The sequence below is a fragment of the Ooceraea biroi genome, chromosome 4 (genome assembly GCF_003672135.1).
Source record: "Ooceraea biroi isolate clonal line C1 chromosome 4, Obir_v5.4, whole genome shotgun sequence".
In the NCBI taxonomy this organism is placed as follows: Eukaryota; Metazoa; Arthropoda; class Insecta; order Hymenoptera; family Formicidae; genus Ooceraea; species Ooceraea biroi.
The window spans coordinates 10098949-10124641 of NC_039509.1; the positions used below are offsets into that span (position 1 = coordinate 10098949).

A 25693-nucleotide genomic window follows, 5' to 3' on the forward strand; every position below is an offset into this window, starting at 1 on the left:
GAAAGCTCAGAAGAGCGAAGCTCAACGAACTCGGTAGCTTCGCTGCAAAAGTAACGCACAAAATCATCACTGAACTTTCGACGCCGCACAAAAATCGTTCATAATGAATATTGATAAGAACATGCTTTCCATCTTTTGGTAAATTCAATTTCAGAGAATCTCCGGTGACTTCTTTCAGCACATGGCGTGACAACAAAAATCCAGATTCACCCTGTTCGTGCTCACGAATTGAGAATCGCGGCTTCCGGCGTCGTTTTTCTTACGACTTTGTGGATACGAAGGGTGCATCGCGCGCGAATGCGGATGCGGATGCGACGCGGAGCGGTTGCACGCACGACCCGTTGCGAAAAGCAAGGAAAAAAAGTGTGCAGAAAGACAGAAGGAGAGAGGAAGAGAGAAAGAGAGTGCTTTTGCTTTAAAGCGCCGTTACGTCGTAACTCCTCGCAACGACGATCGCCCGACGATAACGCGATGCTTGAGTTAACAAAGGCCTCTCCTGCTGCGCGCTTTGCCGAGGCCGCGCGGTGAGGCCTTGAACGAGCGATATTCCGCGATTTCTCGAACCGTATGTAATTTACCGTTGCGTATCTAACGACCGATTTTTTTAACCCCGGAGATAAGCAGTCGTTATATTTAGCCCGTTATCGGCACGACGATAGGTAAAACTCGCATGCATCCCGCGAAACGGGCTCTCGCGGGCGCTCGCATTTTTCTCAAACTGTCTCGTGGAGAGATTTGAGGAAGAAAAAAGAAAATAGCTTGGACTTTGGCAAAACCGTACTTACTTGCTCATCGCAGTGCCATGTGTCGAACGATCGTTACGCGGACTGTAGTACCACAGCGTGAGTGAGGCCCAGCAGCAGTTGAGGGTTGAATTCAGAATCTGAAAGCAGAAGCAGGAATTTCCACGTGAAAATTCGTCCTCGCGAGCGCACCTCCTTTTTGCAAGGCGAGCAAGGCGACGATGCCGCGTGACAAACGATTTCGTCGAGCAGTCCCGAGCAAATTCCTCGAGAGGCTTCCTGTTCAGATTCGTAACGCTTCGTCGCTTCGCCTTGCGGTTTGGTGCAGAGATTAACGGGAACACGCATGCGTGAATCGCATACGCGCGTTACGCGTTGCGCGTATATGCGCTTCCGGACGCGGCGCGGCGGCTCGACGCTCGCGCACGAAACGCTCGGCAAGCAAAACGATCACCACAACTGCTGAACTTGGTTGATGGATTAAGCGGCAATTTGTAATGCCAGGTGATCCATCAAAACTTCGCGAAAGGTTAATCCTGGTTTAAAGACACGCGAGCGATCGCGCGCGCTCGCATTATGATAATCGTTCACGCTAATAATTGCGTCTACCTCTCGCGGTGCTTTTAGAGGTCTATTATGCTAAGATCGCGATTAACATATCTCGTGGTCGATATTTATATTCAGACATTTAGACGTCACCGTCGCGTAAGCCGATATAGATTCTGATTCTCGATTCGTCAATAATATTATTCGCGCGCAAACAGCATAAAAATATCTCATAAAAATGAAGAACGACAGATCTCAGCGAGCGTGATTTCCGCATCGAGATCTCGCCCCGAAAAACGGGAAATTTTATGGCTCGGACGCGCAATCGCGGTAAGTAACAATGGCACGGTACGATAATCAACTCCGGAATATTCATGAAGCGAGCACGCGCATCTACAAGCGACGCGGAAAAATATCGCGCGAGGAGGAACGTGCCGGTTCGCGATGACGCGTGTCGAATCGACCGACTTCAACGAGTGCATTTAGTGATGACAGTCCGCGCAAGTGCGTTTCTCTTTCATAGAACTTTTTTTCCCTCGACATTCGATATCGAGAAGCTCGTCGCGGTGACAGGATGGACGAAGCTTTTAACGTTAACGTTACGTTTGCCGAACTCAAATGCAAAATGCGCAACAGAAACTCGCTCGGAAAAATAAAGCCTCTGCATATCCATTGCGGAACGAAATATTTTCCATTGCGATCCGAAGCGTTTCGCGTAAACAAATTGTATTTCCGATAATGTAGTAAATAGGAGCAAAGAGCGGGTTTAGTCATCGCGTCGAATCCGCGTGCGGATCATTCGAGCACAGTAATTCAATTCCACGACGCGAGTAAGAACTCGTGTGTCTCTCGGTTCATCTTCCGGTTCCGCTGGAACCGGAAAACCGATCGCGACGAACACGCGCGATGAAAGTGGGAAAATCACCATCGTTGATTTTCCCACTTTGATGATTTTGTTTTCCACGGGAAAAAGGCTTCTTAAGCGAAATGTTACGTTTTGTCGCTCTCGCACGGAAATGCGTAACGGTGAGTCGTGTCGCCGGGCTCGTTCCAGGCATTCCGGTTGCTCTTCAGCTTCTTATTCTCGAATTCCACTCGCGCTTATGCATCGGCGGCAGCATCCGGGAAGGAGCGGAATCGCTCGCTCGTTCTCCGTCCTCGTTCCCGACAAATTCATTATAATCAAGACAGTCTCGCTGCGCGCGTACGGTCCGTATATAATCGGCTCATTATCCTCAAGGCAGTCTACCTCGCAGACTATCTTCATTGTAATGAATCGTAATGCGTGCCTCGCAGCCTGAACAAAGGCCCAGTCCCGGTCTGAGATGCTTCTTGCCGTCTCGCGACGAATATATGCGCGTCGTCTGCGTCGTCTGTAGAAAGCGGCCGACGCGTTCTCGAAAACTAGCTGTTTCGCGCACGTGACGTAACACGCAACTGTACATGGTGTAATTTACTCAATTAGTCGCGTATTCAATTATAACATTATTACAGCCGGGAACGACTGGGAGTCTCAGATGGCTGGCGCGATACCTCGATTAATGTCTGGCAAAGTGTCACTCTCGTACTTTTGCAGACAACCCCGCAGCGTCCGCACTATCTCTGTCGTCTTTTCAATGAAAAATTATTTCACGGAGAACATCCGTTCTCATGTATGTCACCAGAATGTAGCGATCGCGAGAGGAGAACGAGTTGAAACGAGTCAATTCATCTGTGCCGAATGAAAGAAAGAGAGAGAGAGAGAGAGAGAGAGAACACGAAAGAGAACACAAAGTTTCCCTGGAAACTATTTTAAGCGCCAGCGTGTACATTCTCCGGCAGATTCCGCGGATCTTCCGATTTTCCTCGCAAGAACTCTCTCTCCCTCGCGAGATGCACTCTTAATCCCGCGCGTCGATGAGCTCCCAGCTTCCGGCGCGACGAATCACGCCGGCTTCCTTTCAATCGGAAAATCGCTTTCGCACAAACAACGTGGCATATTCGTCTGCAATTCCTCGCATCTCGGCATGCGTACCTGCTCACGCTCGGAGCCGAGTGGAAACCGCGCGCGCACGCACGAGGCGAGCGAGCGAGACTCTCGACTCGCGAGAACCGGTTTCTCCGGGTTTCAGAACGGGTAATTTCGTTACGACCTCCGTCTCTCTTTCTCCCTCCCTCTCTCTCTCTCTGTCTCTCCCTTTCTCGTTTTGACTTTTTATTCAGACAGAAAGAAGAGGAGAAAGCCTCCGCAGCAGCCTCACGACGACGTCCTCCTCGGGCGGTCTCTTCGTGGCGCGCCGCCTAAGTCGTTCGACGAACGTCCGAAGGGTCAAATCGGTGCTACCTAACGCGAATCCCGCGATGTGACGCGTTCGCAGCCAATTTTGGCCTCTAACCGGCGAGGAACTGGAGGAACGGGGTTCGCAAAGTGTCAGATAACCGTATGATATTTATTACATAAATTGCAGACCGCAGCGCTTTCCATGGAACGGAAGATCGTCGGGTGTTACGGTTCGCGTTACTTCATGATAGCACATCGGCGAACGCGTCGGAAGTTACACGACATTCGTATCGTGATAACGGGGATTGCTACACGCGGAATCGATCCGGCGACCGTTTGCGCTCGTGCCGTTAATAATCGTCGCGCGACATACAATAATAGGCTTCAGTCTATTATTAAATTATTGATGCGCGGTGTATAGGCGCAGCGCTCCGGTGGCATTGCTTTCCTACAAATCGCGACCAGTTCTCTTTCTCTCTCCCTTTCATTCTCGCGAGCGGAAGGGTCGCCCGCGAGATGTTACTGCGAGATGGCACGCGAAGGGGAAAGCGAAAGCGAAAGCGAGGCGGCGCGGTAACCGTTGCACACGAGGTCGGCAGCAGCAATAGCAGCAGCAGCAGCAATAGACTTGCATTCATCTCGAAGAGCGTTATGCCCGTGCGAAACGACATTGCTCGCTTACTCCTGTCTGCTCCGGAAAGTTTGATACCTTTCCAACCCAACGTTGAGAATTACTCAACAGTTATGGAAATTATATCTATCAATTTATACGTGTGAATCGTCTGCTTGCTACGCGTCATTAGATCCATTCGATGCCAACGAAACAGTGCTGTGCGCATAAAAAAAAAGTGAAAAATAAACAGAGATATTATTCGAGGTGGAAAGAGAAAAAAGGAAAATGTGGCGAGTTGAAAGCACGGCGAGTGGAACCGAGCGGAAGAGATCTCGCGCGCGCCGATACACTGTTATCTTTTTGGTGAAAAAATCGGTCATGCATTCGCTGAGCGACAAGTCATTCCGGAATGCTGGTGATGATTAACATTCGTGAAATAAATCGCAGTTTGTATCGAGAAGACTCGCAGGGGGCACATCGCCCCGTTCTTACCCTCGGCAACTTTCTACTGACCCTTCTGGTCGCCGGCAGGCAATTACTCATAATCGAATAATACGGTCGATTACTTTCTCCGCGACGAGCGAGTTGTTAACTTCGAGCAAGCTCGTCTTCCAATCCTATTCAGGCCGCCGTCGCCGTAATAATTTATTACCCACGAGAATAACTCGACTGTTCGTCTACAAGAATGCGACACGCCTCCCTCGCCTCCGCTCGTAAATCTCCTCGAGCCGCTTCTTCTTCTTCCCGGTACAGCTATAATTACGCCGTTATCATAATCGACTGCCTGGCTACATTGATAACAGCTCGATGCCTCATGCGGTTACACAGGCCATGTTGCCCGCCGCAAACTTACTCACCTGTTATGGAAGATAACAATCCCAGCATCACGCGCGCGACGCATCTCGCGTTAAAATCGCCGACACGTTAATCATGATACTCTCGAGATCAGATTGTGAAATATAGGCGAATTATCGGGACTCGGGACATTATATTGTACATCATCTCGCGCGGATGTTTCAAGTACGAAAATCGAAACGAGATACATTCTTGATGCGAGTGAGAGCGAAATGAAGAATGCGATATCGAGGAACATCTTGCGAGGCTCACGCGAGAGAAACCTTATGAAATATTCGGACGGATTATCTTTTAATCGAGCGGCCATCGGCCAGTTAGCCGTGATTATCTGTGCGTGACCAACACGCGGAAAATGAAACAACGAAATATTCGCAGCGCGAGAAATCGCGGGGCTTTCGCAAGTGCGCCGACCTTCTCGTCAATCGTGCTGGAAATTGCAGTAGCGAACCAACCAGTTTGCCTGCTGCTTACCTGCCTGCCTCCTCGAGTTTATCTCGACCGAGAATCGTCCCTGACCTCGGCGGCAGGTGCGACAGGTTTCTCGCACGATCAGGACACTCTGTCTTCTCTATTCAAATCTGACACGAATTTCTTCCGGCGAGTGCACGCGTGCGTTTACCGCGTCATGAAGGATTCATCGCGCGCGACTAGCCGATTCCGATCGAATGCGCAAGATGATGCCTTAAGCCTTACATTCACTTGAGAATCTCTCGAGTGTCACCGGTACGCCTTTTTCTTTTTAAGGCAGCTTTTTAAGCTTTTTTAAAGCAGTTTTCTTAATGATTAATAATTGTTATAATTTTATCTTTTATCAGAGATTTATTTATGCCAATTAGGCATAAATAAAAAATATATCCTCATTGAGGATATATAAAACACTTTGTGTATTACAATAAAATAATAATAGAAACTGCCGTGTATACCATTTCAAATGACATAAGACTAGCAGTTCAACTCGTTTCTATTCACACGACGAATGTCGTCTAGATTCCATGCGGGGGATGAAAGAGAGAGAGAGATAGATAGAGGAGAACGTGAGGTTTCGCGCCGAAAACTACATTAATGGCAGCAAGTTCGGACTCGGTTGGCTGCGGAAAAGCAAATGTTTGCCTCTGCACCGTGGCTCACCCGTCTACTTTCAGTGTCTGTATGTGCACGACGTGCGCCCGTATCTGTATCGTCTGACGATCCCAGCGTTTCGCCGGGAAGTTGACGCGGGCGGAACTTCGCCAGCAAGTTTCCGCTGCGAAGTTGGAGAATAGCTGCCGGGCGATCCGCCGAAATCAAAGGCGCAAGCCTCCGCAAGCCTTCGATGCCCTGCGTGGCAATTACGCGCTCAAGCGGCTCACTCGCGAGAGAGTGTTCCGGCGCGAGCTTTCAGCTCGGATTTCAAGATGATCCTGCTCTTGAGCGACGCTAATTAGACGCGTCATCTAAAACAGCGTTGCGGAGATGCGCGGTCGGGGATCCGCGCGCGGTTGAATTCCGCGAACGTCTCGGAAGGGCATCGAAGGGCCATCGACGGTAAGAATCGCGGCTCACCAATTAACTGGTCACGCGACGACAGTCGGCACAACGTCTTCTTGCGGGTACCGTTAGTTCTATCGCAAGATCCGCTTCCGGCGACGTATCCTTCCAACACCGTTCTACCTTCGCGGCTTTCTCCCGACCTCACTTCACCTCTCCTCTTCGTCCTCCTCCTCTTCCTCCTCCTCGTCGTCCTCTTCCCTACCATTCTCCTCGTGCCGGCGACGGAGTTCATTACCCACGGGCGGGATCAACGCGGGTACACGCCTTTAAATCTACAGTTAGGTACCTGTACCTGCCTGCCGGGAACGCTAATTAGAGCTTTCGTACGCGAGCCACTCGTTACCGTAAAACGTCCAAGAGCTCCCGCTATACGACGATAATGTCGATGATCCACCTTGCTTCGCGAGCGAGCGAGGTCACTTTCGTGGCAAATAAATCGATCCTCTTTTCTTTTTTTTCGTCATTGATTATGTAATTATACATTTGCGATCGTGCGTGTAATCGCACGCAAAGATAATGCACAAGTGACGAAGTCACATCGCATGCAGCAGTCTACAACGTACGCCAGCCGATTTATCGAGCCTTAAAGTCGATACTGCGCGACTATCAAGTAGTCAAGTAGTAGAGTTTGTTTGTTTCGTCGATAACCGCTTCCAGCGAGTTGTATTTGTTCGACGACGCTCTTTCTGTCGATAAAACGACTGGGAATGAACTTCGGTCGGGAAACGGGCATCGATACCACGATAACATGATGCATGACGAAACCACCTAGCCAGCCAGCCAGTCAGCCGTGCGTCTTATGGCAATCGGTTCCTACGAAAGCGATATAATACTATCGCACTTGAATTATTAACCCCGAGTTCAAGCAATCTATGGGAACTAGTAATCGATCATTGGCGATTCTCCCTTCGCCGCCGCCGACGTTACGAAGCGGCATCTTCTTCGCGCAAAGTCAGACACATGACGTGACTACAATGTGACGAAAACGATATTTTCATGCGTACAAAAGATTCAATTGTCACTTATTAATCGATCAATCGAAAGCACCTCATACGAGATATCTTACGTGTGGATAGAATTTCAAGCTAGTCTTACAAACCGAATATCGACATAAAATCGCTCAAGGCACAAGAATGAAACGGTCGGCAAATCGTTTGCGAGAATCCATGTTTCGTGTCTACGAAAGTGAACAAAAACATCCCTCTTTTTCCTCTTTCGCCCCCATTCACCCCTCATAGAAGCGGAGCGCCCTTTCGCGGCTTCATTCGACTATTTGTCCGTATATATACGAAGCGTCAAGCGTCATTATACGGCTCGTTTATGCCCGTCGATAAGAGGGGCACAGATTTCATCCCGATTCCGGCAATCACCGCGGTGGAAAGCCGGCGAGATCGGTGGCGTAACGACGTGCTTTACGTCGAACTAATAAAAGAAGGTCGATCAAAGCGCTCAGGGGTAGCCAATAAAAGAGATCGCGTACGTATCCCTCGGCCGCGGCACAAATTGGAGCCGAAGAAGCCGTGGATCTCGAGAACTGTAAACTTGCCAGCAGAACCTGGCAGCGAAATGACAATGAAAATTCGACAAGAAATAGATCATGGATTCATGGATAACTCGAGCGTTTCCAGCAGCTTTTTCTGGACGGCGATGATTAAGCGCCGAAATTCCGGATACGCCGGAACACGCTGCTTGGCGAAAATCCTGGATTAAGCGGACGGAATCGAAAAGTCACGAGAAGCACTTCGACAAAAGAAATACGATGACGAAAGCAACGAGAGAGAGAAACAGGAAAAGAGCTTTCCGTCGACTAACCGGACGGATTAGTCGATTAAATTGAAAAGTGAATAACGTGAGAATTTTCGTGAGCGAGTCCCTTGAAATCCTATTCACATGATCGGAACGACTTATTCGATGCGATTAGTTCGCGTTCGGGATAAAGTATCAATTCCGATATCGATGCCGATGACCGATGGGGCTTGTCAGTTTGACGGAAATGCGCGATACTTCGCTTGGTGTACGCGATACAACGATTACAAAGCGAGTTTAATAACGACGAGAATACGGCAAGTTCGACCAGTGTTGTTGGTAATTAGCGTTTGGCGATTGTTTGCAGTACATCGGCGCTATTACGTGAGCGCGAGCGGCAACATGATGTAATTAATTGCTACTTTGCGTGCGCACGCGGTGTAACATACTGTTAATTATTGCGTTAACTTCGCGTACACTGTAAGCAGAAGCCACCTCGCAGAGGCGGGTACGGTGCATTTTGGATGCAATTTTATATCGGTAAGACGAAAGTAGCGGTAATTAAATCGCGCCGTGGTTTCATTAAGCGTGACAGAATCGGGCCGTCGTGAATCCGACGAAGATATTTGATTTCACGCACGTGATCGAAGTATCGAGTATCGCGTGAGAATTCCCCCTCGCGCTGCGAATGTGACGGGAAACTGACAAAAAAAATAAAATTTTCCAAATCGTCGTAACTTCCCCCAGCCGCTGTCGGGTAGATCGAGTTGAAATTTTTCTGCGGCGTTTTCCTCTCAACAATACTCTTCCGCGGAAACAAAAAGCAAAAAGAACGATAAAATCGAGAGGAAACGAAGGAAGATGGAGGGGTGGGAGGGAGGGAAAGACGAGGAGTGCGCAAACCAGAGAAGGAAGATCGAATTAATCTTCCCATTAGCGGTCTCGATTGCCTTCCACCATACCGCGCGTCCTCCTCTTCCTCCTCCATAAGATATCGTCGCTCGACCATGACAAGTCGGAAGTGCAACAATTTATCACGCTTCTCGTCGATGTGGCCAGCGCAATCGCGAAAAATAACGCTAATTGAAGCGAGTTAATTGCAACTGCGGCCGCATGATATATGGCTTCAAAATCGTTGCGCAAGAGAAATTACGTTAATAAACGTATCGATTACGGAAAACATTGCGCAATTGACAATCCGATCTGAATCGCGATCGCAAGTGATCGTGAATCGCATCGTTGTTCTGCGTAGACGAGGGAAAGGGAGAAAGAAAAAAAGATAGAGAAAAAGAGAGATATAGACAACGAGAGCATTAATCGCCGGGTATGCGAAGCGACGAAAAAATTCGTGCGTTATCGCGTAAACGCATTCGGGCGCGCGCGCATTATTGTAAACGCCGGGCGGTTATTCCTATCACGAGGACGGCTATAAATACAACCGCGCCGGCTTTTATCCACGAGATGACCTTGGCTAGCCTCGTCACACTCTTTCTCGGTCTCTCTCTCGCTCGCTCTCTCGTTTCTTCCTCTTCTCGGCTCTGCTCCTGAGCCGAGAATTGGCCACGTTGCGAGCGGAGCGATCGATTTCGAGATGAGAAGACTTGTCGGAATTCGAATCGGATCGAATGAACGAATAACTGCGATGACGAAGACAAAGATGAACGACGGTAACGATGATGACGGTAAATAATTCATGGGCACTAGCGGATTTAAAACAGGCATGCATGTATCTCGAGTTCTCATCGAGTTATCGATCTCACGACCGGCTCGCGATAACAATGTATGCACGCGTGCAGACGCTGCTGTCTCTCTCAGCAAGGCGAGCAAAACCGCCCGCGAAATCGCTTCGCACCTGGCTCGCCGATAAACTTCTGCCGCACGTCAAACAATAAATTTATCGGCGAGAAACAATTTACTTTCTTCTCACGCGAAGTCAAGCCATCGCACGGCTCATGTCGATACCGGTCGTTATTTTCAAAATGTTACTTTCAAGTATCGTAACTTTGGATCTCAAATTCGCCAACGGAAATCGTCATGTCGAAAACACAATACTTCGAGCGTGCATTCGATTCCTCGCGGCTCGTCATCATATTTTTGGTATTTTTTATCAATTAATGCGGATTACGATCGGTCGGGCAACGCGACGAAGGGCTGCGATGAAAGAAACACGAGCGGAGCGCGCACAAATTATCCCGAACGTCGCGACCGGAAGGACGATCTCTATGTCGTAGAGATCTGTGGAATGGCCAGGATGCCAGGACACAGATGGAGAATGCCGGCAAAAGAGAGAGAGAGAGTCCGCAGTTTATTGCTACGGCTTTGCAATTTTCCGTACCGACCGCTCTTTCCCCATCCTCGAGCTTCTTTATGCAGGCGCTGCCTCGCGCGGAAGTGTTTCTTTTTCGAGCTTCCGTCGAATACATGTTACTCGTCGATCGATAGCAGCGCATTCCCGGCGATTCACGGATACGATCGGCAAATTTCTCCCGCTTGATCGGATGGTAAAGGCCGGCTCGGGCATCGAATGCCGCGCAGTTGATCCTCGGTACATCTCTCGCGATGGAGTCCGAAATATCGCGCGTCGTTGACTCGCCACGATATCGAAGCAGCCACCCAGACATCGACATCAGACGACAAAGTTGTTGATACGCGCATCACATATTATACAATACATACGCGCGTACGTTGTGTAATTTCGTATAATTATCTCCCCACGAGCTCGCGCTTATCCAGCAGATAAGTAGACGCTATCTGTTTCATGAAAGATTAGGGACCGGAAATACCACGCAAGGAATTTAAAATGGAATTTATCAGCGTTTCATACACGCGATACTGCAAGAAGGAGAAGCAACTTCAATGAAGCCGAAAAGATGAAGAAGAAAAGACAATGTTACGTCATCATATCGCCTTTAGAAGAATCCGAGTCGCCGGGAATCGCACCGAGCCGATGTATCCCGCTGCTTTATTACGCCTTATTTGTTATTCTCCGTCCGCTAAAAGCACGCTATTTCACCGTGCCCAGCCCGGCACGCCGCCGGGATGCATTACGCGCTTCGAGCTCGTAAACCACGAGCGCAACGCGATGACGTAATATTGTAATGCTTCTCGAGTTCGTTCGATGCGCGCCTGCATGCTCCCGAAGCTGGGAGCTCTCCAAGCAAGGCCGTCGTTCTCGTCGCAGACGCTATTTACCAACTTGCAAATAGGTAATAAAAGCCTGTCGCATGTTATTTAACAATGCCCGCCGGCTTGTTAGAGGTTGCTTATAGGCACCACTTAGCGGCGCGTAAAGGAAAGAGAGGAGATTCACGTAGAAGACGCGATTAATCAGGATTCCACTCCATCCTCCAATGAATTCGTTTCTTCACACTAATCTTTCAAATCAAAAATTTTCAGTATCAGATTATTCTTCGTCTGATGACGTGCAATGAAATATTTATGGAACACCAGATGTCAAAGTAACAGAAAACGTGACTTCGACCTGGAAGCCAGAACTGACAACCTTTCAAATCTAATTTTGTTAAATTAATCAATAATAATTTTCGGATTTAGGATAGAAAATAATGACAGATGAAATAATTATAGAAATCGAGAAGTATCGTTCTCGCGAATTTATTTACAGTGCAGAGTTATGATCGGTAACGGTTCGGCGACGACACTGACTTTCTTATCAGACTCATGATCGCTTCTTAAAAACACAACATGCATATCCAGAAAGATATATACACACATATATAGCACACATGGACAAATGTGTTTGTCTCCAATGCCGAGAGGATTTACAAAAATCGCGTTATCACATAATTTTGTCATTTCCAGAGAAAAGCGCGGATTTAATTTAACCTTTTTATTTTATAGTTTATGTAAACGGGAACTACCGTATGGTCCCCGAGGACCCGAGGGAACCAAGGCCACTGCAGGACTTAACGGCGCGCAAATAAACCTTGCGATACACGAAAATATTGTACGTGAGAATACGGTATTACAGGGAGCGTACTCGTGAGGAAATAAACGTGCGGGTAGAATTAAGAGCGCAACGTGAGCTTCCCGCCCGTTATCTAACGAGCGGCGATCGAGCGAGGCGGGGACGTACGATACGGAACAACCGATTATCCCCATTCCGGGATACCCGTTACCCCGGCGAATTACACGTCCACGGTAATTTTCGTGGTGCGGCGATGCACAGGATTCCCATCATCCCGACATTGCTCGCTCGACGCGCGTCTTCCGGCAGCATGGTTCCTGATGCGCGCGTGAATCCAGTGGAGCGGCAAATTCGCAGTCTATTTAAATCGCTCTTGAGTACGTGTGTACATGTGTGCGTGTAAATGTGTGGAGGCCGAGCGCGAGAGAATTTACGTAGTCGAAGGCCCCGATGGGCGCATTAATAATTTGTCGGCGCGCGCGTTTCCAGCGGAAAATATGGTCTCGCCGAGTTTCCACATTCCACGTGCTCCTCCGGAACTGTGTGCACGGTAAGCGACACACATGCATGTGCGAGCGAGCGCGCGCACGCACGTTACGTGCATGCGTATGATACACGTCGACAAAGTGCGCACTACGATTTATAGATATCGAGGAATTATTAATTCGTCGTACGAGCGCGGTACGCACACAGTTACGCTATACGCCTCGTTTTCCGAGCCGGCTGCTTTTATTTCCTGCCCTCCTCCTCCTGCGGCAGTCTCTCACCGACCCGGTTTCACTCGCCGCCTCGCAATTCGCATCGATCCGCAAGTCGATTATTCTTCGCGACGTGTTATTTATAGACGTTATTCGCCTCGCGAGTCTTCCCGGCGCGCTCCGTCTCGCCGGACGGCACCTCCTTTCCCGTCCCGGCGTTATTTCAGCGTCAGTCCGTAACGCGGAAGAGTTATTTCGCAATGCATAAATACGACGTAAATCTCGACGCGCGGGTGTTCGCGCGTTCTCAGGTTTTCGCGACCGACGATAAATCCGCTCCGCGCTTGTCCGTTAACGTAATAAAAGGCGCTAAAAAGTTTATTTAAATCGACACGTCAGCCGATAATAACTGCATCGATAGACACAATTTACTCGGCGCGTCGAGATTAATTTCCCCGAGCGGCGAAGCAGCAGTAGCGGGAAAAGTCTTGTACGAATCGCAAATAAATATAACACCTTAGCGAGCTCGAAGGATCTCCCGCTCACCCTGCGATCAGGCAAATCGATTGTGCTCGAGTTCTGCAACGTCGTTACGCAGGTTATAACCGGCTCACACAATCCATCGGAGCAATCGGTACTGAACGCGATGGCGTTTACACATCGATTTTCCGTCAGAAACTTGCTACTCGTCGCCTCGTCGTCGTCGTCGTCGTCGTCGTCGGCGGCGGCGGCGGCGGCAAGAAAATCACCGTAAACACAGACGTTCGTGATGGAACCGATATATTCCGGAGGGTTGCTTGGTGCAGGAATGGCGAGTTCCCGACGAGTTACGAGTTCCTTTCCTTCCGGTCGCACGCGGTAATCGAGCGTGTGAAAGAGCACACAGGCGGTGGATCGAAATGGATCAAAAAATATCGACAGAGAGCCATCGACACTCGTATCATAAGCCTTCAGGCGGGGGATCGATGTGGACAGCGCAAAAAATTGCCAGGGACTTTCGAAATGCTGTCTTCGATAGATTCGGTATACTTGGCTCTCCCTCTCGCTCTTGCCACGTACTACTCACTACTCGCGGCGATCTGACAGCGAGTACCTCCTCCATTAACGTCAATCGCTTTCACCGATATCCCGACACGTGTCGCGTAAATCACGCTACACACTGTTACCGTGAAAAATTATCCGGCCGGCAAGCGAGCGACGTTACGGCACAATGGAGCATTCCTCGTTTGCCGCCCCCGCAGACGCGACCTTTTTCCGATCGTTAAAAGCATCGTCCGCTGCGCGGAGGCTTGCAATAATCGTGCGCTTAAATGTGCCTATTAAAATTGGCTATTTGTTAAATCGCCAGAGAGCTGGTTGCCTCATGCGGTCCGCTAATCTTACGGGTAATTGTTGCTCGATGTTTCCGGAAACGTCTCGGCGAATCGATCGGCGAATAAAGTTTGCGAGCTAGGAGATGCACAATAAGTGAGTTATATTATAATTTTCTCGTCGACCATCTTGTCGCCCATCATTTTCTGCGATATCATTCTCTCGGTATCATCTCTCGGTTTCACGTTTAATCGCTGTAGACACCAATTGATACAGGCAGCCACACGAAAATCGCTTCGGCGGGTGAAGCCGGCAGTTGGCGCTATGTTTATGCATTAGCACATAGCACACAGTTCGTTGTATTAAGCGGAACCCGGCTTGTCGTTCCACTCGCCCACCTCCCCGCAAACTCGCTCTCCGATGTGGTCCACAGCTGCTGCACTGCTGAACCGAGAGCAACCGCAAATCAATTCGTAAATCGATTAGAAATGGTCGCTATTTGCTTTACCCCAGTTCCCTTGCAATTATACATAATCATTTGTTAACCTTCAAGTATTACTGATAAAGTGGAACTCTTAAGTCACAACTTTGTTGAAGTTTGTTGCAAAGGTAAATGCACAAGCACGTAAAATTCCAGTCAACAATACAAGTTCTCTTCTCTCGACAATTTTCCTGCATCGATCGATCTTTGCTCCGCTCGAGGAATATTGAGAACCAAGTTGCAAAGTGCTAAATAATAACAAGACTCCCGAGATGACCTAGATACAAATGACGAGATCGCCAAGACAATCGGACGAATTAATATATTCGCAAGGTAAGTCGCCTCGAGCAAATACGATGGATTACAACGATTCACGCGGGAGCGCTGCACGATCATCGATCAGGGCGTCTGGCTGCGGCATTAAGTCGACAGTGACATCGTCATTCCGGGCGGAGCTCCCGGTTCGGGTGCTCTTATTTGATCCCTCACAATGGATCCCCGTGCAGCCGCTTCCCGGACAGGCTGCCTCCGTTTAGTCTCCCGCGAATATTAATTAGCGTCGCGATCCTGTTGCCGACGCGGCGCGCCGCGACGCAACAAAAACGCCTCGATCCTCGTCAAGACGCGGTAACGAGCACGGAGGGATTACGAAATAGCCCGTTGCAAAAGCGACGTGTACCTACGTACGTACGTATGTACATATGTACGTATGTGTGTAGCTATGTACAATATATGGGCACCGAAATAGCATGGGTGCGCTCGCGCGCACAAATCGTTAGCGCTTATCGCGAGTGTAATTTAAGGCCTTCGCGCAACAACAGATTGGGCCGCAAGAAAAGCCCCCTTACACGCCTCAAGCTCACATTTAACACGAGTTCTTCCCTTGTCCTTTCTCCGCGTGTAAACGCGGAAATGATGCGAAACGCGAATCGTTTACGCCTGGCTATTGCGTACGAGTAATTTACGATCTTGACGGTAAAGCTGAGCCATGACGAGAAAAGTCTCTTGCGAGAGTTTTGAGTTTACATTTAATGTACGAATATTCTTGTATCTCTCTCTTTTCTCTCTCTCTCTCGTTTTCTATCTTTGTCTCTCTTGCACTCGCAGCTTCCGCCGCTCCTCGTCCATTTCCATTGCCGCTCGCGGAATAGTCGTACTCACTTAGCGAAGTCTAAAGCCCCCCAGAAGCCCGAATGGCTAATTAGTTACGGTAATTGGTTCGCGTTCGACAGTTCATGGACTTTACGAGCTCAAAGCTCACGGACCTTCGAGTGCACGCCGAGCAGTGATCAAGCGTCGGATTTAATTACCGGCAACTTCGAACATTGACGAACAACGAGTCCAAGGATCTTCAAAAAAGAAAATAATCAGACATTTCGAAAAGATATGCACGGTCAAACGAAACCCGACCTTCTTCGAAGAAGCATCAAAGTTGTTTACCAGTCGATCTGCGTTGAATGTTCCGGCAAACGTGCATATACATATATTAGTCTAGTACACATTGCTGCAATATTTCAACACGCCGGTGACGGCATCAAGCAATAAAAAACTTTGTTTTGACGACGATGTTTCTCGATTACCGTGAGATCATGAATGCTATTCGCGAGCGCAAACGCGAATTAACAGACGAATCCCCCGCGGTTTATCGCCGCGCGTTTTATACGTCTGCTCACGGCCGGGGATCCCGGCAAGAAGTATATTCAATCGCGAGACGATTTATTCCAGACGCATTCCGTATGTACGCGGTGTATCTCAATATTTCCCCTTCAACGAAAGCGGGAAATATATCGCAACTTTTTCAATTCGATTCAACAAGCTTAACGGACAAACTTGCGCAACGACGGGCGGGCGGAAGCGGAGGGAACCAGGCGCCGCATATCTCGCGAAATAAATGAAACGGGGTGTGCTCGCGCGGTCGCGAATAAATGCAAAAAGTGTGCGATGCCCGTGCACATCCGCCGTTCCCACCGACCGTAAATGCAGCTGTTATCGTTGATCATTGCACCGTGCACCATCGAATCGTTCGCGCTTTATCCCATTGTGCCGCGATACTTGGGATACCCGCGCGCGCGCGGGCGGGGGAGAGGAGAGGCTGTCGTTGCGACGTCACACCGTTACTATGCTTCTCGTTTTCCTAGTCGGCGTGAATCGGCCGACTTGGAAAAAAGTAAAAGTTTCCCTGATAAATATTGATAACCAGCCTGCAATCGCCTTCACTTCGTATTCCATTGCATTCTATTCAATTCTCTCCATTGCAACCTGAGTAATATCGCAAGAGGCAGATTGGATCGGAGAATAAAACTCATTTAGGTACACCAAGTGTATCGATCAACACTTTAGCATAAAATGAACAACGGAGATGAACGAGATGAACTCGCGGCGGAAGCGTTCGGTTGGTTGTGACGAGGACCGAAGGGGTGTTCAACAGCCATACGCTTCTCCGTTTCGGCGGGTAAATGCACCGGGGGAGGGCAGTTCGGATCGATGATCGCTCGTCTCACTTTTACAATCGGCGAGAGGGCCTCCCTCCCTGTTGCCTCTATCCTGTTTGTTATGTCCCTCTCTCTCTCTCTCTCTCTCTCTCTCTCTCTCTCTATCCGTCGCACCCGCTGCACTCTCTCCCTCTCTTTTACGCGCGCGTGAGTGCGTTCACCCCGCGTGTGCATCTTCCTCTACGCGTGTTGGCCAGAATGACGCATCGCGCACGCGGGAGGCGCGCACGCACGCACGCACGTTTCCCCCCTCTCTCATCCGACGTTCACCCCCCGTGACGACCGTTTACCCTTTACACGAGAATTCCGAAAAAGCTTTCCGAGAGAAGTTTGCACGCGAGAAGCGTCGATTTTCCTTTTGCGTGTGCAGGGTCTCGATCGATCGTGTGCCTCATCAGGTCGCTGGGTACCGAAGGGCGAACCCAAGAGAGACGCGATGATGGTCGCCTGAAAGATATCGACGATTAGGCGGTCAGAATAATTGAAATATACTACGTATAGCTCCGCGCGCGTGAAATAGAATCTTGGCCGCAATATTTGGACGTGCGACACATAACGCGGATATTATACCCTGCCGGCGCGGCGCAGCGGAGGGAGGAGGGTACGTCACGTTTTCGTTTAAGCCCGAAAGACTTAATAACCGAGGGGGCCCGTGCGGTGAATTCCTTCTATTCCCGCGGAATAGAGCTGACTTTCGGATGGCGGCGTTATTGCGGCGCATTGTACATGTGCACGGGCAGAACGAGAATGCATGGCGGACACCCTCGTATCGTATAATGAGCAGCGTCGAGCGGCGAATCCCATTGCCTTTCTCGTCCCCCTTTGCTCTCTGTCTCGCTCGCTCGCCTTCGCCGACGTATGCGACCCGTGAAAAGCGAAAAAGAGAGCGAGATCGCGCGGAGGACGAGGCCGAGAGAGAGAGATAGAGAGAAAGAGAGAGAGAAAAGCTGCTTGGTCCTTTATAAAGCGCGCTCAGCAATTACTATTGCGACAAGCGTAATGCGCATTCCGGTCCACCTCCGCGCTATTTAAATCACCGGGCGACGCTCGAAAGGCAAACGCACGAGGGTAAAAGAGAAGAAGCGAATGAGAAGGAAACGCTGAGCTTTTGACGGAAGCGAGAAGGAGGAGCTCGATCGAAGGCGATACGATTTATCGCGGGGACTGTGAAGGAAATGCATCGCGTCGTAATAGAGTCCGCTTGTGCGCGCGTTCCGCGTTCTACTCCTTACTTCTCGATCTTATCGAACGAATATCACTCGCGGGGTAATCGCGTGCACGATTCACCTCATTACCTCGTTATCGATGGTGCGTTCAATGTAACTCCGCGGCCGATGGTCCCCGGAAAGGGGAAAGTTCACATTACTGCTGATTATCGCCGTGCGTTTTGTACAATGCTGGTGGATGATTATCATCGCACGCGGAAATAATTCTGGCATACTGTAACGTGATATATACACCGGCCACTAGTAATCGATGCGGATTATCATAAACGAATCGCGCGTTGATTATCAACATTCCGGGAATCGCTCGTTTCATTGATCGTTCTATTACGCGAAATGTCCAGTGCGAACCAAGAATCGAGAGAAAGCGACGCGAAATTGCTACTGAATACCGAATCGCATTCGGCAAATCATCGTTCAGGCAGAAAGAAGAAGATGGGTAGCGGAAGAGCAGGACGAGGGACGACGAAGAAGACAAACGAAGCGACAAGCGGACAGATGTACCAGTATATAGTTAAATTCAAGCTCGTGGTCGTATGTGAGCGGATGGCGAATCAACAGTTTATTCGGCACCGTTTGATCGTGGCGTTTGCCGAAACTTCGCCAGCTACCCCAGGGGCTGTCGGGGGAATCGAGCACAGCCGAGTTTCTCCCGCGTCGCTTGCCAGGAAGAGGGTGAGAAAGAGCGCGGAAGGGATGACCGCGTTTCCCGGCGACGACGCCGCTCGAAATTAGCGGTCCCGCGCGGCCGGGCAAACGTATCGATTTCGAGATATTGCGAGAGAGTCGACGATCAATTTCTCACGAGTTCCCCTTCGCAACGCCTGCGAAGATGAAAGGCCTCCACGCGCCGGGAGGACTTTCATCTTCGCAACCGCGGAAGCTTCTCAGGTCCGAGGGGAATTGCCACTTACGTCATCGGAAAGGTAAACTTCAATTATCTGTGTGATCATGAAGCTGAGGTTGTTTTGAAATTTCAGAGAGCAGCTCTTTCTGTACCTTTCTTGTACTCGCGTCAATTCCTGTCGTATCTTAATCTTTACCAGCCAAGATAGCTTTACCAGAGACAGAGCTATATCTTCCCGTGCAGAAAATTGTTAGGGCCTAATATGAAAGTAAAGGCCCCTATAAGGAATAACTAGGGATGTCCTAAAAAGGGATGCCCTATCATTGCCACATCGTGGCCCGATTAGATATTATATTTTTTATTATTTCCTTATAAGGTCCCGAAAAAATATTTGTTACATACCATTCTAGGGCCATATTAATATTGAGGAAAATTAATCGGGTCCTACTTAGGACCCTATAAATTTTTTTATACAGGTTATCACGACGGTGTAATGTTACCTTTACGCGTTACCTTAGTCGCATTTTCTTTATCAGTACGGATCGACAATGTCGATAATAACATGATTGTTCGTCGCAACGACGACGATGACGGTATCGATGATGGTAATGAGCGCGACGCTTTCAAAAGCGAGTGCGTGGCAATTAGACAGCTTGTAAATGCACGACCGTGTCATTCACCGACTTACCTGCGTCCTCGTTAAGCTCGCAGACGGACTAATGATTCAACAGGTGTTGCGCGCCGGGACGAGCGAGCTCGGTAGCAGCGCGGCGCGCTTTTTTGTTCCGGGCATTGAAAGGACCGGGGGACCATGTCGGCACGAAAACGGCCGCAAGTCCGGCGGATGGTCTGAATGGTCCCTAAATAGCCGAAGGATCACGCACGGACGCGCGGACAAACGAGAATTCTTCGCGAAGCGCTTGCGAATACTTGCCATTTCTCGAGAATCCTCAGCGTTGGCGACGGTTATCTGCGCTGATAAGCTCTCACTCCGACCACTCGCCACGCGCAATTGAAACTTGAAATCTAGACGCTAACTTTCTCTCGAACGTGTGTATACTCAGATAATGATGTATGACGTCAATGGTGACGTAAAGCTTTTGTCACTTTTGTAAATAAACGTTATTTCGGATCATGCCAGAGAACAAGAATCTTTCATGTTGATTTTTTTTCAATTCTCCCTCACGTACCTTCTTCTGCACTTTCATATTCGCTTTCATATTTATTGCCGTTTCGGATTTTACTTTTATCTTCTCACGCCGCACGTGGAAAACGGAGTCTCGCAGCTGTGAGATAAACACGTAATAACAAGATGCGGCCGAGCAAGATTAAGGCCGAAACGTGTCCGAGTGCGCGTACGCCGTGCATAACGCATAAAACGTCGCTTTTAATGCTCGTTGCCGCGCGAGGTGCGCGCAGAATAATTTAAATTCAATGCACTCGCTCGCACAAATCGCACTTCCCGCTTGCCTCAGCAACCCCGTTGCGGACGCACCGCCTCGCAGCACGATTCCGACTCTCGCGTGTAACTGATATATGGATTTGTTATTTATTTATTCGAATCCCGCCTTTCCTACACATGCATATCGCCGGCGCGCCACGCACTCTTTCTTCTTTCTTCTCTCTCTTTCTCGCGATATCTAAAATTCACTCGAACGATTATCGATCGCGCCATTAGGGCTTCGTAAATACACGCGATGGCGACGCGCGTATTTGCGCGACGTAAAACGCGAATTTAATAAGTGCCACTTAATAATTTCGGTCAGCGGGGTTAGCGGAGTTACCGAGGTCAGCGGGGTCAGCGCGGTCGTCATCATTAACATCGAGTCGTCGCGCGATTAATCAGCCCGCACGCCGATTATGTATAATAATAATGCGACGCGCGCGGCAACGACAAACGGAATTACAGCGTTACGTGACGTTAATAACCGACGCTAATCAGCATTAATCGGCAGCAACCGATCGAAAGAACGCATGTCCACCGATGAAGAAATAAAACACTTCAATTTTCAGTTACCACTCGGTCTTTGAAAATGCTTCCATTATGGTTCAACAGGACTTTGCCTTCATCAAAGTCACGTGTTTCATCGCGCATTATCGTGTCGTCGTTACTATCACGCTTCCCTTAAAAGTTGGTCATTTTTTTTACGAACATTGTAGTTTCGATCTTCCGACAACACGCAGCTCGATTCTCTTTTGCAACAAGAAAGACACAGTAAAGACCGCGAACTCGCCACGAAAGTGCGGCTTTCCACGTCTTTGTCTCACGTTGTGGTATATACTAATCGAAGGAGCAAATTATCAATGGAGCCCGCACGAAAGTGTGTTAAACGATTGCGCAAAGTGCAAATCATGCACCGCGCGCGCATTCACGGAGGCGTTCCCGATCGCATTCAATCGGTAACAAGGTCATTGGCTCTCGGCGAGACAAGCGCAATTGCTGCAAGCTCTGCATGCGGCAGCGTTTTTTATTAGCGTCGCGCGAGAGGGCTGAGCCGAATGTCGCGTCATAAAATCGCGTCGAGACAAATGGACGTTATCGTCTCGCCAAACGGAAAAATTCATCGTGTCGGTATGACGCAACATTATGCAAAAATTCATAATTAATTAATGCAATGTTAAAATAACGTATTGTATATGTAACAGTAAAAATTTTACTCTACAATTATTAAATGTTAAATCAATCTTTTTCAAATATTAATACGCGATGATGACGCGCAATGCGTCGTTGCGCGAAGCATGGAAATAACATTTTCCTTAAACAAAATGTAATATTATAAATTTGTTCATTTTATATAAAATGTGCTCCCAAATATTGTAATTGTCCTACTAGTTTTATGTTAAATTATCTATTATACATATAATATTGCTGTCATTATTCGACATATTCGCATTATGTTGAATTACCACAAATTTACAAATTACTACAAACATTTCAGTGGAAAATCGTGAAATGTGTTGAATTTAACGTAAATTGTTTCATTATGTGCAATTAACGCGCAATCGTTACGGCGTCTCTCGTTTTCGACAGCGGCGTGTCTGAGTAATCGGACACTTGCGATATTTCGCGTGTTTACTCACGTATAAATTCGCATTCGTCGATCCTTATTCCCGGGCTCTACTTTCCGGGCGACGTGAAAGATCGTCCAAGTAATTGCCAGAGGGAAGCCCGCTCCGTTTCCGCGTCCCCTTACTCTCGCGGGACTCCTTAGGGGGTGGAGACTTGGCAAGGGCTGGAAATAAAGGATAACGTATACTTTTAGAGGAGAATTCTCGACCCGCGCACGCTCGATGACGCGCGTTATCGCAATACTCCGCCGAGTCGAGACAAACTCTGACGAGCGGAAATGTCATAAGATACGCGCAAGTTCGAGTTCTTTTAATCGGCCGGTCGATCGACGCCCGCATCGGTGTTTCTTACGACGAAATTGCAGTGGAAAGTTTTCGAAAGAAAGTTTGTGCAGAATAAGTGCACAATGTGGAAAGAAACGAAAACGAGTCACGCGAGAATCGTGTCTTAATAATGATATTGCAAGAGCGTGATATTTTTATTTGATATTTTAATATTTAAAGTTGGCAAGAAAGTGTGTCACATATAAACTGATATAAAGTTTCCCTTTAATCGATCAAGTCTCGAAAGTTTCGCTAAAATATTTATATTCCTCCTGCAAACAACGATATCATAAATTATCGAGCTAACAATTTTAATCTCTCACGACATTTAATAATTTTTGAATAAGTTTGCCACAATCAGTGGGCAATCAATGAGCCGTTTTACTTACTCGCCACTTACTTTTTGCCGATAATTTTTCAGCTGCAACGCTGTCGTGAGTTTACATTTTCGAGACTGCAAAATACATAATTTCGTAATTTCATCACTGAGAAAAATTTCCATCGGATAAACCGATTAAATAGTGTATCCGATTGTTACTTTTGTTTTCCGATTAAATGATGGATATGTCGGATTACCTTCATCAGATATGTCCGATCATTTTCTTTGTCTTTTATACAATTTAATCGGATATATCCGTTTGTTACTATTTAATTGGATTATCCGATTAGATAGGCCATGACCCACGTAGAAATATCAAACTTGGTAATATCGATATTTTTCTTACAATTAGTGCACGAGTCCGCTGATATGAGTTGGCGGTAAGGCCGAGAGCATTTTCTCGCGTTATCGAGAAGGGTCGAAGAGGGTAGCGGTGAGAAACGCTCGCCGGAGGAGCGCGGCCGTTGATCACATCCGGTAAAGCAGTAACGGACAGTCGATTTATTACGGTGTTGCATCGCGAGCGACCACAAGAGAGAGAGAAAACGAAATCAACGGAGTCAATGCGGGACGAGCAGGTCCGGCGTCCCTTCTGCCGTCTCCCTGGCGCGCGGGGAGGGAAAAGTACGCAGCGATAAGGGGCTAATATAAGTGAAAATCCCGGTGTTAATATGTGGCGCGGAGTCGAGCAAGAGGAATGCTTAATGGCCGGCCAACACGCGATCTCTCCCGGCTCTTTCTTTCTTTATTTTCTTCCGGTCTCCGCCACGTCCACTTCGTGCGTTTCCCTCTTCCTCCACCCTTCCTCCCGTTTTCAGTTACCGTGATCCAGCGCGTTCGAAATTCATGAGCGTGGAGGATGAGCACCAAGAATAGCGGGATAAAAGGAACACGCTGGGGATATTATACAAAACAACCGGCGTGCGAGAAAAAAAGAAAGAGAGAGAGAGAGAGAAAGAGAAAAAGAGACAGAGCCAGGCGCTTTTTATTGTACACGTGTGCATTGATGTACTAATATTCACGCGTTTGCTGTGCTTGTGCGAAACAACCGAGTGCAACGTCGAGGTTGTAGATGCAAGTTGTAAGTTGTCTCGCTTTTACGCGTTGAGATCGACGGTACTTGATCGATATTTGACAAAGTCTCTCGCCACAGAGAGCATCAATTTCCGGTGGATCGATTATTCAGCGAGAGTCACGGGGAAATTAAGACATGTGGATGTACGGTATCTCGCATAATGCACATCCGGCGCGTTTCTCGATTACATTCATCCCGCGCAAAAGTCTCGCCCCGACTCCCGGGCTTTCGAACAAAGTTGCGAATTGCTCTTGGCGCCTCTGCTAGCCGGTTTATTGCGGGCTCTATTCTCGCGATCGACCGTGCCGTCGAGCCGGCCACGCCTCGATTTCATTCACGGCAGCAAACTCGCGCTCAATTATTCATGCGGAATCTACTCGCCGCGTCTGCCTCCTTTCTCTATCTCTCTCTGTCTCTCTCCCTCTCTTTTTCCCTGTCTCACTCTTTTCCTCGATTGGATTTAAGTCGCGGAAAGACGGAAAACGGCGGAGCGCCGTATAATTGCGCGGAAATGAATACCTCGTCAAATAACGTCGAATCGGTTTTCCGCATCTCGAGCTTGCAAAGAAAAAACTGGTATTATATAATATAATATAATATAATAACCGCTCATTCGTAGCAAACGTGAACGTAGCACAAAATGTGTTAATCCTTCCAGTAGACATCACAAATTTTCCTTTCATTTCCGTCTCATTTCTGTTTTTTATTCTTTTGACGTACGTCATAAATATGCACGAGAGATCCTCAAAGAAAACATTCGAAAATGCTTCCCGCGAGATCAACCGCGCGTCTTAAAGGATTAAACGATCGCGATAGACCGCGTGGTGCCTCGGGGATAATCACAGCGAGTCCACTCGTCGTTTCTCTCTTCCTCTCACCCCCTCTTTTTCTCTCTCTTTATCTCTCTCACTCCCTGCGAGTCCACTCGGCGGAAAGGAAAGCCGAGCACGCCGCTGCACCGACATCGTTTCACCGCCGCGAAACTGGGACGGGGTTTTACGGGCGGTTATTTACGATCGAGGTTATGAGAAAGGCGGGGACCGTGCTGCCGCCCTCTCCTCCTTCTCCTCCTCTTCCTCAATCGCTCCTCTACAAAATCTCCGAAAGGCCCGCACCGCCTGGCGAATGCAAATTACGCGAATTACGCTGCCGGTGATTCCAGTCGGATGATAATCAGCGCGCTGTTATCGGAAAACGCGAGTTGAATCAGCCTCGGTCGAACGAGCGCATCGAGAAACGTTCGTTGTAATTGATAGCAATTAAGCCGCGAGTTTAGGGAAGAAAATAAAAAAAAAGAAAAAAGAAAAGAAAGAAATCATCCAAACGAAACAAGTAACCCCATTCGGCCGGCGCGAGAAATGAAAGAATAACGAGCAGGCCATCTCGATTTACTTTTATATGCACGGCGTATGTATAACACATCATCCATACGCTGCGATACGCGCCCCGGGGATATTGGCGAACAAAATACACCGCTTGATTACCGCATTGACCAAATTGCTGGAAATGCCGGATTGGTTGACGGCGGCGCGGCGCATCGCGCCGGTGATGCATGCCAAATTTAGCAAATTTCAAT

At 48.5% G+C, this 25693-nt stretch overlaps 1 protein-coding gene across 6 annotated transcripts in view; it reads right to left on the reverse strand.

Moving 5' to 3' along the window:
- The window catches only part of LOC105282665, a 156109-nt gene that overhangs the window by 81179 nt on the left and 49237 nt on the right, over positions 1 to 25693 (reverse strand). For 5 of the 6 annotated variants that reach the window (XM_026969145.1, XM_026969148.1, XM_026969147.1 and 2 more), the window contains 2 exons: positions 22352 to 22503; positions 786 to 883 (listed from right to left, as the gene is read on the reverse strand). The gene's annotated coding sequence lies outside the window, so the exon portion shown is untranslated. The remainder of the gene's footprint in view (positions 1 to 785; positions 884 to 22351; positions 22504 to 25693) is intronic. The other variant, XM_020032773.2, reaches the window with a different exon arrangement.